We start from the raw sequence: 13810 nt of genomic DNA, 5'->3' as shown, positions 1-13810 counted from the left end.
TCATCCCCTGTGGAATCCTTTGCCCCCCTAAGGGAATGGAAGAATATACCATAAAGTCACCACCTAGGCTGAAAGAAAAGACTTCCCCATGGAACCTTGCAACACTGCGATCCACCCCAGTTCACATTCCCTGTATGTTCTCCTTTCCCTGTTCTCTCATTGGCGGTGATAGCCCTGGTGGCCGGCCTTGTCTTCCCGTAGGCCAATGCCCTTTGCCCTGCCCTATGCGCCGCCCCCATGCCCTCAGATCATTGGCTGCTGACCCCTCCTTAACCTTGTGCACAACACACAACCCGGCCTTTTGTCCCCGATTCCCTTTCGGCATGCTGGAATAAACCTTTGCTGGAACTTATCATACAAAAGGCCCTTCTGCCTCTCTTTGCTGAGCTATCTGTGCTGAGTGTGGTGTGTGGACTAGACTGCTTTGCCTGAATGCCTACCTAGGCAGCTTTTCCACAGGAGATGCTTCTTGGGAAATAGGTACCAGCTTCTACCATCTAAACCCCTTCACTGCTACAATCCCCCAATACAATATGGTTTCCACACCATATGCTTTAGTGTTATTATTTGGAATTTGTTCTCCCCCCATCCTCCAACAGATGATGTGGAATGTTCAGTAACATCTAAAATTTATAATCAGCTAAATGTTATCACACTCCTGAGACATCTTTTTGCAATACAGTAGTAAATCAACCCATAAAAGGCTTCCTGGGAAATTAGTTAATAAGTGCCTCAGCTCTATGCCTACTAAGAGTCAAAGAAATCCTTACCATATTCCAACTTAACACAATAACCTTCACAATATACCAAATACATTCAGAGATCATCAGATAAGCAATTTTAAATGCTGCTGCTTCTGAATACAAAGTTTACATGGGACTTAAAAAATAGTTTTAAATTAACGAGTCTTAGTGGCTTTTTAAAACTAATTCACAGAGAATCATTTAGCATTTTCTTTCATTGGAAATGTTATCTTTCAACCTGCCATTTTTCTAAGAATTTCCTCTTCTTTTCAGCTTTTTTTCCCAAACAATCTTATTCTAATCATAGTTATACACATATCTTCAAGTTAGTTCCCTTCTCTTCATATCACCTTACTGATCCACACTCAACGAAGAGCTCAAAAATGCAAACTACCATGCAGAAGACAGCTTCAAGAATCTTTGCGAAAAGTGCAATCCAAACATAAATTGTCAAAAGAGTAATACAGGTTCAATTTAATGAAAACAAACATTTATAGGCAAAGAAATTCCATCAAGGGTTACTAAAAGTGACATGTAAACCCAGTACAACTTGCAGAACTTGCTGAGCCATGGGGACTACTCAGTATCATACATCTTTACATCTGTATTCTTGTTACATGCTAAAATGTCTATTATCAGCTGCAACAAAAGATAAAACAATGACCTTGATAGGTCTCTGTAAGTGCCTTAGCGTGAGAATAAGAATACTGGATTAGGCCAGGGAGTTACTTATCTGCAGTGGCCCAGTACTATCTCTACTTTTGAGATTCTTAAACAGGTATTTTTTAATTAGACCAATAAAATACACACCAAGTTATTTTCCAATTTCTGCTGATGCAAACTGAGGTACTCCATTGCTCACAATATGTTTTCGCCACCTTCAGTACATGCATGATAATATTGCTTATAAACCCCCCGCAAAATAAGGGCTTGAAACCTTATTTTGCAACACCTTTGGCCCATTTAGTAAGGTAAAAATGGATAATAATGTGCGCTTCAACTATGTAAACATGAACATAGCTAGGAAAGTGGCTAATGTGGCACGCTCCCTCTCACCTTTTCTGTTATTTAAAGAGACTAACCACTTCGAAATTGTCACACAAGTTTTTCTAAAGAAGGAAAGAAAACTCAAGGTACTCATGTAGCAGTCTGACAGATCAGATGAACTTGCAGTGAACTGCATTGTACTTGAAGTGATTTTTAGCTTAGCCTTGCATTTTCTGCAACTTACGCACCATGAAAAGGATTACTGTAATATCATTATTAAATCCTACTTTAAAATTAAAGCAAGTTCCTATCTGCAGTAAATAATTTCACCTTGGAACTCCATTTAAGGCTCCTACCACAAAGAACAGGTGACATCTTCTGCAGAGGTTTCCACTTGAAGTACAATAACTTCTCTATTACTGGTTTCTACAGAATACATGCTAACAAAGGAAAGAAGATAACACAGAACAATTATAACGGTTTTTCCTTGGTGACAATATAATAAAAAAAGAAAACTTGGGACTATTTCCTTCAGAACACAGTGCAACACTAGAAACACATTTAACCAAGAGGAATCAGACACTCTTCCTAAGGCTACTGTAAAACAGGAACAGAATCTGGGATCAAAGGTTTGAAGGATGCTACTTCTGCAGCTGATGATCTTCCCTTCTCTGACAGCAAAGTACAGAAGGTGAATACAACAAACAATTTGAACACTGTTTTGTAGTATCAGGGTCTATTCTAGGTTATAACCTTTCTAGATGTAGCAGGAGTTTGCTCAAAGGTAAATTAATTTATAGACAACATTATTTTTGCCTTCCCCCCCCCACCCCCTCAACTCCCCACAGATGATGATTCATTTCTTCTGATTGATTCCTCTGCTGGAAACATTTCTTCAGAATAGTGAAGCGCAGGATTCTTGTCAGAATAGTGAAGTGCAGGATTACAAAATACAATTTTCTCGGAAGCTGACATACACTCAAACATGTCATTTTAATTGAGTTGAGATTAATAAGCTTAGTTTGTGTTGTGCAAAATAAATCAAAACTAGACAGTTCACATTTTTCACAGCATATAAGAAAGAGACAGGAAATAGCAGAAATCAAGAGTATAAAAACTAGCATGTTGTGGTTCAGTGTTTTAAAATCCTTATCTGCTAATTGTGAGACTTTTCTCACCAGAAAATAAAAATTAAGAGTGTGATCAAGAGTCAAATTAACCAAGTCACTGAGATAAATCCAGAGCAGGTTTTTAAAAACAGAGACCAGAAGTTTGAAAGACATTTAATTGTCCTTATTCTATGATGCTTTCAAATTTCATTTCAGGTTTGATTTGGGGATTTTTTTTAATTCAAAAACACAACTGAAAAAATTGTTTAAAACTACACCACATAACTACACTGTATTCATTAGGATTAGTAACATGTGTGCTACACACCAGTGCCAATAAGATATTTCTTTTGTCCCCGATTCCCTTTCGGCATGCTATGCCCACATGTCTACAGGGATAATCAGCATACTGGAAAATTCTGACCTTGATGTAAGATTGTTTTAAATCAAAACCACTTTGCAACAGTAGTTTCCCATGGATGTTAGGTGCTCCGTGCCAACCATCTTGCTCTAAGAGGCTGCCTAAAGTGTATTTATTTAGTAATGCAGAATAGCATCTAACTACACTCTAGGTGATGAGGATGAAGCTGCTTAGCATGCACTAACATGTAAATCAAGAGCTCAAAGTAAGTGTTAATAGCTTCCATGCTTCTGATATAAAACTTTCTTACTACATAGTTGCCATTAAATTTTCTCACATGCTTTCAGCTAGAAATTACCCAAAGTAGGACTTCTTGCAAGGAATCTATTGAAGGAAAAAAAAATAAAAAAGAAAACAAAAAAAGCCAATCAAATAATATATAGCCAAAACACAAGCACAATTAAAAATGTCTTCTTTTTTTTTTTTTTCAAATATCCACGTCCAGGGGGAAAAAAAAAATCCCATAAAGGATTTGAGACTAACACTCTATTTTCTGAATGAAACTAAAACAACACTTCCAAACCCCTGTAAATTCAAATGACAAAATATCCACACTGGGGAAACCCTGTTATACCAGAAACCTGGCCTTCAATTCCATGATTTGTGTTGAAGAGTGTACAGAGTTCACCTAACTTCCTAACAGAAATTAAAAATAAAGCTGTCCTACTTACACTAACATTTTCAGCATTTAACTTCTCTCATGTTCCATTTCCCTACCCTCCCACCCCACCTCCAAAAAAAACAAGAGGAGCAGCTAAGGTAAACTGAGATGGTAGCAAGGACAGTTTAGCTTTTGAATAGCACATTTTAACTTTTCAGTTTCACTGCTGTAGAAAATTTTATGAAATGCAAGGATTAGGTAAAGTCTATAAAAAGGATTGACTCTGACTACTCTAATAATACTTTAAATCTAGAATATATGCTTATAGGTGTCAGTTTTACTTTCACATAATGAGAAATTCAAAAGAAACACTAAACATTAGCAGGGATAAGCTACAGAATATCTTCGTGCAAATTCATTGAAATTATTCTTGGATAGGAGAGCGAGAAGGAAAGAGAATTGCTATGTACATAGCTAGCACAAAAACAAACACTCCAGTTGAATCCTTCAGAGAACTCAACTACATTATACTCTAGTGCGTAAGTTCTAAAAGCATGACCTGCCGTGCCTTATATCTTACATGCACTGAGAATAAAAGCTATTGCCCTGCAGATTAATTTTGGAATGCAGCTGCCACTTAACCAATTCAAGGGCTTTTCACAACAACTTTCTGATGATATAAGAAGATATTCACTATTAATAGGAAAAAACCCAAAAAACCAATTTATTGCCATGGTAAAAGTTTTAGAAAAAAACATGGTATTTTTACCACTAATTTCCTACTAAATTTAACATTAGTTACAGAAAAGCATAATCACTTATCCATCTATTCACATGTCTGAAGGTTGGAGAAAACAAAGGAGATGACACAGATGCCGCACCTCTGCATGCTTTAACAGTCATACATGATTTTAAAATAAGCCAACAACAACAACAAAAAACCAACCAAACAAACAAAATCCCCCACACCAAAAATAAATAAACAAACAAAACCAAAGAACCCCCAAAACCAAACAAACAAAAAAAAAAAAAGAGAAAAAAAGATAAGTCCTACAGCCAGATTTATGCCTGGTGCCTTGCAGGGCTGTTGAACAGCCCCAGCTCATGGCTAGAAATCAGAAGTTTTTAGCACATGACGTTATTTGCCACTGTCTCACAGGCTGACCTTGGGCAAGTCACTTCCCCTGCATCTCAGCTCCCCACCTGACAGTGAGTCTCCACTTCCCACTGAGCGCCGAGGACCGAAACCCGGTAATTACTCACTACAAGCGGCTCTGCATCGGTGAAGCTGGAATGCAGGGAAAGGGGAAGCGGGAAGAGGGAGCAGCGATTCCCCTCACCTACAGGTGATAAAAACTCCCCCGGCATGGATTCCGTCTCCCACTCGGGGGAGAATCCCTCCAGCCTTTCCCCGTTTCCTCAGCGCACCGGTCAGACCGGAGAAGGCGGCAGCTCTGGCTCCTGGCCCCGAGCGCGGGCGGCAGCCGCGCCCTCCGGGCCTCGCGCCCTCAGGGCCTCCCGCCCCGCCACCGGAGCAGCCCCGGGGGCCCTGGCCGGCTGTGCGCGGATGCGGCACCGCTCGCAGCCTCACCGGGTGGACCCTCACAGGTGCTGGAGCCGTGAGAGGCGACCAGTGTTCCGCAATGGAGGTGGCCTCAGCACCCCGGCGGGAGGCGAGCGAGCTGGGCTGTGGGCGCTGCGCCCCCGCCGTGGAGCGGCCACTGCGGCGCACCCGCCCGCCCTTTCCCGCGTCGCTGGCCAATGCGGACCGCGCCAGGAGCCGGCTTGAACCATCTGTTGCGAGGCGCCTCCCCCAGCCCCTTGCCGGGGGCTCCCGCCCAAGCACAGCCAAGGAGGGGGAAGTCAGCAGGGAGCCCGCGGCCCCTGCAAGGCACTCTTCGCCCCGTGCAGCTCAGGGGCTGGGGCCGAGCTCCGCCTCCTTGTCCCCCCCGGGAATCGCCCCGTCCCACGGCTGCCGCTTCTCCCTCAGCGTTCGCCTCCCCTCACAGCGCGCTCCGTGCCCGCCCGGACAGGCGCCTCAGGAGTGCCAGGTGGGGCAGCGGGAGGATCGGGGATGCCAGGGAGCAAGAGCTGCATAAGGGACTGATCCTCCTTAGGTGTGTAGGCGATAAAGTCCCGACCTGATAAAATTTTTGCACTTCCCAACTAATAACAGGAATTCTCCACCTGGAATGTTGCACGGAGAAATGTGTCTCATCCTGCTTCAGTGTGAGAAACAGGGCTAAAATATGTCTGTGTTTAGACTTCGACGTCTCTTGTGAGCAAGGTCTCCCAAAAGAGTCAAGTCTCTTTTACTATTTAACGGGTTTGAGTTTTAGCCTTTCACGTTCCCAGTCGGAGGGTTTTTCCAGAAACACGAGGACAGTCTATCTGCACAGTCCTCTATTTTGGGTGTTCACCCCGGGAAACAGTAGTTGAGATACTTACAGCATAGGTGTAAAATTTCAGGAAAACAGGGCGATAGTTCCTGTTTTACTTCTCTTTTTCTATTAATAGTTTCCTTGTTGCAGACCTCTCTGATTATGCTTTTTAACCAGGTGCCTATGTTTCCTGTCGATTCTGCAGAGAAAATCCAGGGACTAAGACACTAGCTTTATTCGAACATGTTCTAGAGTAACATTTTTAGGAAGTCATGTCAAGAAAAGGATGCAAATTTCTCTCAACTTTCAATAACTTAAAGTTAAGAAAATGATTTTGAGATTCATGCTGTGAAAAGGAAAAAAGTTGCATTTCTTTAATGGGTTAACACAAGTTCTAATTTGTCTTTTTATTTTTTTCATTTTTTGAAACTGTCACATTCTTATATCTCACCAGAACAGTGTCAAATTACAGATTTAAAACCGGAGTATGGGCCAGACACAATTTGCAGGACTTGAGGATTTGACGTATAGTCAATTTTATGATGTCAAAGGGTCAAGATGGCTAATCTTGCAATTAAATTAATCATAGGCCCTTTTATTATATTAAAAAAGAATTTCTGGAAGCCAACCAGTTCTGTTTTATACTAATGCTGTTGTGACATGCTTGTAAGTGGTTTGGTTCAATATGTTACTTCAATTAGACACTTTTAAAGAAGGGATCTAATTCTTGCCCACTAAGTTATATCTGTGCATTAAAGGGGCTCAACATAGCTGAACTTTATCTTCTTATGACAAAAAACCTCTAAAAAGTACACAAAATGAAGTGATTGCAATCTTTCTTGTGAGACTCCAAATGGATGAAATTTTGTCCTCAATATGCATGTGTAATGCCTCTAAATCTGAAGGGACAATTTGTCATTATAAGATATTTTTAAGGAATGATTTCTATATAGTTATAATTAATAGAATGATAAATTTGCTAGTGAATCTTCCATTAATCTTACAAAGCTGTTCTCAAGCCTAAGTTATTCCCAAATTTATTCTAATCAAGACTGATCATAATAATTTTGTGATATATTATATCTAACATTAATGCAAGGTTTAGTCTTACTACTTCAAGTATGTTATTATTGATTTTATTAATATATAGAAATTCCTTCTAAAAGCTTAAACAAATTGACCTAGGTATCAAGTACATAAATGAAAAATTGCTCTTCACTCAAGTGAAGAGCATGCTGTCATATATGAAAGACAAAGGATGGCTGGAAATAAAACTACACATAAGCACACATCTGACCTCTAAAACAGTGAAAATACAAATTACTTGTTCAAGTGTACAAGAAATCTGGGCAAAATCTAAAAGCATAGGCAGGTAAGTCTGTCTCAATCCATTGCTACAATAAACAATGCTAGTAAACATAAAACTCTATGTCTTAAGTCTCAAAGTAATATTTCTTTTCTAAGTGATTTAATTTACAAAATGACTAGAGCAAAGGCAGTTGCTTACTTTTTTAAAATATGTGTTCTTTCTGCTTACTAATTACCCTTTTATTACTTTTTGTATAGATTAACAATATGTTAAGGTCTGCATGCGTATACCATTGATGTGTGTCATGGATGTTAATAGGGCAAGATTAATTAAGGGTTTTTCTTCTGTATTTTTACTTGCCTGTACCTTGGAATGGGACCTTGGGTAGTTTGCTGAACTTGCCTGTGAGTCGTTCTTTCATCTGTAAGATCTGTGATAGTCATACTTGAAGAAGGGCACTTTATTAGTAACAGTATTTTGTGAATTTATTTATCTATAAAAAATCAACTAGTAAATAAGATCTTTGAATATAGGCATCCAGTCATTGTGCATGATAACATGTGGCAGGCAATATGTGCTGCAGCCCAGAAAGCCAGCTGTATCCTGGGCTGCACCAAAATCTGGGTGACCAGCAGGTCAAGGGATGTGATTCTCCTCCTCCACTGCTCCTATGGGATTCCACCTGGAGTATTGCATCCAGCTCTGAGGCTCCCAACACAAGGAGGGGGTGTACTTGCTGAAGCCCCTCTGGAGACAGACTGGGAGACCTGCAGGTTTTCAGCCTGGAGAAGGGAAGGCTCCAGGGAGATTTTAGTGACCTTTCCACTGCTTAAAGGGCTCCAAGAGGGCTGGAGAGTGACTTTGTACAGCAGGCTGGGGAGTAACAGTACAAGGGGTAATGTCTTTCCACTAACAGAGGGCAGGGTTAGATCCATATTAGGAAGAAATTCTTCCCTCTGAGGGAGTTGAGGCACTGGCGCAGGTTACCCAGAGAAGCTGTGGATATCCCATCCCTGGAAGTGTTCAAGCCCTGGCCTGAGGATTTTAAGCAACCTGGATGATGTCCTCACCCATGCCAGAGGGGCTGGAATTAAATTATCTGTGAAGTCCCTTACAACACAAACCATTCTATCAGTCTAGGATAACAGCATTTTCTCCTGTTTCATTCTAAGCAGCAGATATTTGGCAGTCTATAGAGTGTAAAATAAAGTTTCAAACCTAGGCAGTGTTTTTGTCAAATATAGTAAACATCTTAAAATCATCAAAGGTCCTTTGTGAAAGTCGTTTAGAGAATAAGCCTTTCTTTCATTGGTTGAGCAGTGCATTAATATTACATGAAGAGGTAAAGCTGCAAGCAATTATGGTTCAGGAGACCAAAGATGGAGAATGAACAGGTTTCCGCAGCATGCATGATGAAAAACACTGTATCCATGAAAAACATGGTTTTCTTCATGAAACATTATTGTGGTGCTTAATTATGGGAGTTCAATAGCATGAGGATCTGGTACTGCCAAGAAAACTATTCAAAAACTATTTTGATATGTTTTCCATGATCAGTAGGTGTTCATTAATGCAATAAGCTCAGGAAACGCCATCTCTTGCCATTCCCACATTACAGGTTTGCCCTAAGAATTTTGTTTTTATGGATGTGTCCATGTTGCACATAGTTACGCTGTAATTTTCTTTCCCCATCTTTTCTTTATGCAAAGCTGAGTGAAATGTAATCTATTAGGGTGATGCTTTCAGCAGAGTTTAAAATATTGATATACACTAGCTGGTACAATTTTTTTTTTTAATTCCTAATGTCTTGGAAGATCCATTAACCTTAAATCAATCTAACAAATCTGATTGTTTTTGCCAACTTCCCTTTTCCAGATAAAGATATATCAATTTACATTAATATCGTCAGTAATTAAACACTTCTGTGAAGATAAAAGCAAACCCTAAGATCCAAATAGTGCAAACTTGAACCATGGATTTAGTTCCAGATCTTAAAGCAGGCTGTTCTCTGAAGTGAACCAGCTAAAACCGTACAAGGGGAACTCAGCATGTGAGTGCAAAAACAAAGATTGAATTTTAACCCACCTCCTCCTCTTCCTTTTTTTTTCCTGTATGTTAAGTTCCCAGTATGTTAACCAACCCAGGACTGAGGAAACTACTCAGAAACATACCTTGAAGCCTTAGTCATAAGGAAGTTGCTTTGTTATAAAGGCAAACCAGGTCTTTGACACTTTATAAAAAGTGGCAACATTACCAAAAGGTAGGAATTTTTTTTTTTTTTTTTTTTTTGGTTATGTGCCAGTGATGACTCAGGTACTGTTATGAAAGTGAATGTGCTATTTCAAATGTGGCAAGACCTAGCCTAGATTTAGACACTGTAGCATACTTACCTAAACAAACAAATTAGTCTCGGAAGCTGCAGAACTGAAACCAGTTGAAATGTCATTTAGCTGCTGACACTAGTGAGCAAGCAAAACCATGGAGGGACAGTGCTAACTGCTGATGCCAGCAGATGGTAAGTGGAATGTTAAGCTCCCACCCCACAGGGCCATGTCTTCTGCTGTCAAACTGTATCTGTAAGAGGAAGGGGAAAAACAGAAAAGTAACAATACCAACAAGAGGTACTAGAAGTACTTAAGGAAATAGCTGTCTAAACTTCAGCAGGTAAGATAGTTGTCCATCAGGTTCCAAGATAAATCTGTGTAAACACAGCTACCAAAACGGTGAGTTTTTGCATGTTCTTTGATAAATGTGGTAACTGGTAACTGCAATCTCATGTTTCCTATCCCCTTCCTCAGAACATATTAAAGGAACTCCTGTGCTAACAGGGAAGTGTTCAGCAATAAAAATCTGTAGCTTTTAGAGCACTTTTCTGTTTCAAAGGGCTATACAACCACTGATTAGTTAATTGGTTTTGTGTTCAGTTCTGGAGAAGCACACAATCTGTCCTCTAAACAGTTGGGCTTTGTCATGATCTGGCATCTTGCTTTTCTGGTTATGTGGCAAATCTTTCCAGCCTCACTGATTACCACTGTCTCTACTATGGTAACTGTTCAATACCACAGATATTGTTAGGCAGTATTTAACTTGCATATGCCATGTGTTCTGTACATATTGAGCCTTAAAATCAAACCCTCCCTTTAGGACAAGCGGTTTGAACCACAGTCACAGTTGGATTTAGCTGCTAGCCTTTACTACTTAGAAGTCTCTAACAGCATTGCCATTTTCTTTGTTGGCTTAGTATTTGGACTTGAATCAGACCTGCACCAGTAAGATACATGTCAGTATATATGAAGACAGATTTTGAATCTCCAGGGTCTCAAAGACAGCAGAATTGAAAGTGCTTGCTTATGCTAGGCAACAGAGAATATATATGCAAAAGCAAAATTTCTTTTGAATTTTATTCTTCTCAAATATAGGCACTGCATATATTCTTATATGTACTTTCTTTATGTTGTAAAGAGTTTTCCTAAACAATATGGATGTGTATAAACAGGTCTTTTATTGAAGGATGGGCTAGTGGTGGGCTTGAAGTCAAAGAGCTTTAGATAAAAATTAGATTGTGAAGCATACAACAGGTATTAGTCACAAATGAGACATCACAGTAAGACATCCTTCTTTGCACATAACCTTTCTTTATGTAGAAAGCAAGTGTACAGTCCCATGCTGTGCTCTTCTTGCTGCTTGGCATGTTGGTACAAAGCATAGAAATAATAAACAATTTCAACTGTTTTCTTTGTTACAGAAGGAAATTCTGATTTAAGAAGTATATGCTCCCATGACAGTGACATTACATGCTGCAACTCCTAATTGTATGAATACTTCAAGTTGGCCTTTGAGTTTTGTATTGACAGAGTGGAGAAATCTGAATGTGCGCATAAAGGGGGAAGGGACTGAGCTATGCGGCTTCTATGAAGCAGGAGCAGCTAATGAGGATCCCACACAGAGATTTTCATTGTATGGTTCTTATGAGAGAAACTACATTGTGGAATAAATACCCAGACCATTGTTCGATTTTTAACCCATTCATCACTAAGATGCAATCCTGCTGAAGTAGGTTGACATTTCCCAGAGTGAAAAAATGGGTTCTGGTTTTTGCAAAAGGATTGAAATTTTGTCTGGAAAAATCCATTGAACCAGGAGTCTTTTTTTATTAAGCAGATTTTACCAGATATTGTCCTTTTTCAGTATATGGTGTCATACAAATTATCCCCCAAAAGTTATATAGCAAAAGTTAGTTTAATATGCTTGGAACAGCAGCCATAAGAATCATGATCTTTACAGGCAGAATGTAAACTTAAATATTTATAAGTATTTACAATAATGTTTATTTCTATACTGTGATGGTATAACAAAGAATAACTGCTGAATATATAAAATTGTCATGTGTTGTTTGCAACCTGAAAATGTTTTGGAACAGAAACCACACAAGACAAGAGCTTTGACATCCACACATTCAGTTGGAGAATTTCTTATGAATGATGTTACATTCTTTGTTTTTGTAGCTGTTGTGTATGTTGCTTTGTGATTATGACACACAAATACTAGTGTGGACAAAAATGAGTAGGGACATAGAAATAAATCACTGATTCTATCTTTTGTTCTGTTCGATTGTAAAACTCAAAAGTCAGCTCTCAGTTTTTATCAGCAGCTGTTAAAATAAGGCTGTAGTGGAAATTTTCAAGTGTGGTCATATAACTTAATAGTAAACCTGGAAAATATAGATTATAACTGGTTGCATTTTTATTTTACCTTCTTTTGTTGTTTGAAGAATTAATCTAAAATCAGACTTTCTTTTCTGTGTAGCACATGGTATGCCTTTTTAATGTTGGGTAATACGGAGTAATGCATGTTAAGCATAATTTAAAGTTTTTGCAGATGATGTTTCCTGCTTTCTGGGAAAGAGCAGCACAGATAGCTGTACTGACTGTTGGTTTTAAGACCACTTCATGCTAGAGTTCCTATGTCTGGTATTCCAGTTACTCTGTTATTTGCAACTGCATGAGTTATGTATATATCTCCATACATTCTTTTGAGAATAACAAAAGGCTCAGTGTAACTAAGTGCCCAGAAATCTCCTAGGGGCTTTTCCTCAATATAGTCATGTCATGTAAGACTTGCTCAGTCCAAGGCAAGCTCTATTTGTTTAATGTGCATACTGTTTATTCCTTATAAAAAATGTATTATTTACTATCATTCTCAGATATCATTAAAGAAAACACCCCAGTTGTACTAAATACAACTGGGAACTTCTATTGGAGAACTTGTGCATGTTCTTCTATGTTAAAACAGTAACATTTTGTGTAAAATTTTCATTTCTTTCTCCCATCTCCTCAAGTTTTTGTTTTTCCCCCATATACAACAGGATCCTTTTATTGCTTAGAAATTTATGCTACTATATAAGCAATAAGCACATAAACTAGCCTTATAATCAGAGAAATGCACATGTGTTTTATTTGTTACCTACAAGAATCATCAGACTCCTTTAGGTGTTCGCCGGAGGCAATACTTCTAGATACTTTAAAAGAGTTCAGGCACATTTTCTTCTGAAATATGGGTGATGTGATTTGCAATGGGTTTATTTAGACATTGCATGTTCCATTTCATTCATTCTAACGTTAATATGCACCTAATAATTTGAGAGACAGTGAAAAGCATAGAATTCAAAAACCTGTATGAAAAGAATGGCATGGGAGGACAAAAAAAAGGAAAAAGATGAATAAGGGGACAAAAAGGAGAAAGTCTGCTAAAAGAAATAGAATCCTTGAATTTACTTATTCTTTTCCCACTATTAACTAGATTTATGCAAGGTCACTGCAAGCTTTGAATGAAGAGCTAAATGATAACATTTCTTCTGACATTGTATCAAAGGTGGAAAATTAAGCTCCAGGTAAATTACTTAATGTGGGACTCGATCTTTTACCAGTTTGGTTTTTTGTGGGCTTTTTTTTTTTTTTTGTTTGTTTGTTTGGTTTTGGGTTTTTTGTTTGGCTTGTTTTGTTGGGGTTTTGGGGGTTTTTTTGGTTTATTGGGGATTTTTTTGTTTTGGTTTGGTGTTTGGGGTTGGTTTTCCTTGTTTTTTGGAGTTTTGGTGGTTTTTTTTTCAGTAGGTGCCTTAGTGCCAAAAAATTTACTTTAGTGGGGAAAAATACATTAGTCCATGTCCTGGACTGTGTGCTGGCTCCTTTCCACTAAAAGAATCTATAAAGCTTTCCAGAGTTGGCAGCTGAGATTGCTTCTGCAAGGGGGAATCCCTGGC

General features: G+C 38.9%; 1 protein-coding gene across 2 annotated transcripts in view; it reads right to left on the bottom strand.

Moving 5' to 3' along the window:
• SULF2 (sulfatase 2) overlaps positions 1-5340 on the bottom strand; it is a 79495-nt gene extending 74155 nt beyond the window's left edge. Inside the window, exon 1 of one of the 2 annotated variants that reach the window (XM_050982277.1) lies at positions 5202-5340. The gene's annotated coding sequence lies outside the window, so the exon portion shown is untranslated. The remainder of the gene's footprint in view (positions 1-5201) is intronic. The other variant, XM_018917473.3, reaches the window with a different exon arrangement.
• Between the last annotated feature and the right edge of the window lie 8470 nt (positions 5341-13810).

The sequence above is a fragment of the Serinus canaria genome, chromosome 20, assembly GCF_022539315.1.
Source record: "Serinus canaria isolate serCan28SL12 chromosome 20, serCan2020, whole genome shotgun sequence".
Taxonomy (NCBI): domain Eukaryota; kingdom Metazoa; phylum Chordata; class Aves; order Passeriformes; family Fringillidae; genus Serinus; species Serinus canaria.
Note: the sequence above shows the minus strand (reverse complement) of the source record. Positions and strands in the feature narration are given on the sequence as shown.